The sequence below is a fragment of the Bison bison genome, unplaced genomic scaffold (genome assembly GCF_000754665.1).
Source record: "Bison bison bison isolate TAMUID 2011002044 unplaced genomic scaffold, Bison_UMD1.0 scf7180017864280, whole genome shotgun sequence".
In the NCBI taxonomy this organism is placed as follows: Eukaryota; Metazoa; Chordata; class Mammalia; order Artiodactyla; family Bovidae; genus Bison; species Bison bison.
In genome coordinates this window covers 1,631,268-1,633,676 of record NW_011494852.1, presented here as the reverse complement: position 1 = coordinate 1,633,676, position 2,409 = coordinate 1,631,268, and the positions used below count along the sequence as shown (strand labels likewise).

Sequence of the window (2,409 nt, the reverse complement as noted above, 5' to 3'; positions counted from 1 at the left end):
ATTTTCCACAGTTTCTTGTGATCCACACAGTCAAAGGCTGTGGCATAGTCAATAAAGCAGAAATAGATGTTTTTCTTGAACTCTCTTGCTTTTTTGATGATCCAGAGGATGTTGGCAATTTGATCTCTGGTTCCTCTGCCTTTTCTAAAATCAGCTTGAACATCTGGAAGTTCACAGTTCATGTATTGCTGAAGCCTGGCTTGGAGAATTTTGAGCATTACTTTACTAGCGTGTGAGATGAGTGCAATTGTGCGGTAGTTTGAGCATTCTTTGGCATTGCCTTTCTTTACTCAGGCATAAAAAGGAATGCATTTGAGTCAGTTCTAATGAGGTGGATGAACCTAGAGCCTATTATACAGAATGAAGTCAAAAAGAGAAAGATAAATATCACATGCTAATGCATATATATGGAATCTAGAAAAATGGTAGTGAAGAATTTATTTACAGGGCAGCAGTGGAGAAACAGACATAGAGAATAGACTTATGGACATGGGGAGGGGGGAGGCAGGGTGAGATGTATGGAGAGAGTAACATGGAAACTTACATTACCATATGTAAAATAGAGAGCCAATGGGAATTTGCTGTATGTCTCAGGAAACTCAAACAGGGGCTCTGTATCAACCTAGAGGGGTGGGATGGGAGGGAGGTTCAAAAGGGAGGGGATATATGTATACCTATGGCTGATTCATGTTGAGGTTAGACAGAAAACAACAAAATTCTGTAAAGCAATTATCCTTCAATTTAAAAAAAGTTAAAAATGTAAAAAAAAAGAATACTGGATTGGGTTGCCATGCCCTTCTCCAGGGGATCTTCCCAACCCAAGGATCAAACCCAGGACTCCTACATTGGGGGTACATTCTTTACCATCTGAGCCACCAGGTAAGCCAGCACAAAGGGATGATGGCTCACAGATGCTTTTCTCCAGCTGACCTTCCCTAAGACCCAGATTCACACTCCCAACCAAGGACTCCCCTTATCTATCTAACAGGCAAATGGTCAAAACTGACTCCGAATACCTCAGGCTAGCAGTAAAGACGTGCCAGAAAAAAAATGACTCAAGCCCTATAACCAATAAAGTCTTCTTCTCCAATTGGGTTGGGAGGATTCTCCTATCAGAAATGCAAAGCCTCAAAGTATTCCTACAAGTTTTCCTTTGCAACACCAAACAAAACCAAACAAGCGGCAAAGGGCAAGAACTGACCCGCAACAAAGAGGGAAACACACACAGACACACACACACACACAACTCAGAACCATGGGAGAAGGCGAGAAAGGTGCAGCTTCTGGAGCAGGTGATCTGCGTACAGACGCTGATGCCATAAACTGCGATTTCTGCGACTCTTCGGGACTGTCCTGAAGCATGTAACAGGAAAATTGTTGAGGTTGACATGAGAATTCCTGGGTAACTTGTTCTTTTCTTTCCAAGGCCTCATTGACCCCTCCAGAGACTCCGATGCAATTGCTCGGGGTCAGAACCCACAATCATCTACTTGTGCAGCTCCGGGCCTTAGGATTCAGCCTCATAGAAGGCACCTCGGAGAAGCTGGCTCTAAACTTGGCACAGGGAGTCCCATTTGAGGCTCCCTCCCTGGAAATTTCATACTTTCATCACCCCGAGAGTCGCTCTGGCAGGGTTCAATCCTCCTTTCTCCCCGGCGACTTTGGGCCTCCCTTGACCTCATCGAACCCGTCTTTCAGTTTGGGGAAAGATGATCCGGATTGTGTGGCTAGAGAGAGAGGAGTAAGTCGGGAGAGCTGTGTGAGGGGCGCCCAGCACCGAGAAATCGATGGAGGAGCGCGAGGGCTGGGCCTCGCCACGCAGCCGCCGCGGAACCTGTGCAGGTCTCCAACCCCAGAGTGTTCCCATGGCTAAAGGGAAGTCCTGCGCCGCCTCCAGCTAACGTCCCCTCGGCACCGAAGCCCCAGTCAGTGATCCCACGCCACTCAAGAAACTCTAGGGACTCCGAGCAGGGCCAGCGCCCCACCGCGCCACGGGCAGGGGCTGACTAAAATGGCTTATTAAGCTCTCTCTTTTCCCTGATGCTAGGAAAGATTGAAGGCAGTAGAAGAGGGAGACGGGATGAGAGGGTTAGCGTTAGGGTTAGGGTGCATGGCATCACCGACTCCACGGACCTGAGTTTGAGCAAACTCCCGGAGATAATGAAGTCCAGGGAAGCCTGGCGTGCAGCCACCCATCGGGTCGCAAAGGGTCAGACACGACAGAGACTGAACTACAACAAAGCCTCATGTCATACTCCCAAAGCGAGGAGGAACAGGGTAGAGGCGCAGCAAAATTGGGTTAGTTGGGCAAAAAGAGAGCCGGGACGCTCGGTTGAGGCACCGCTGGGATTCGAACCCAGGATCTCCTGTTTACTAGACAGGCGCTTTAACCAACTAAGCCACGGCGCC

The 2,409-nt window shown here is 48.6% G+C and overlaps 1 non-coding gene across 1 annotated transcript; it reads right to left on the bottom strand.

Moving 5' to 3' along the window:
- Positions 1–2,335: 2,335 nt before the first annotated feature.
- TRNAT-AGU lies at positions 2,336–2,409 on the bottom strand. Its single transcript has one exon. It is a non-coding gene; the product is annotated as a tRNA-Thr (tRNA).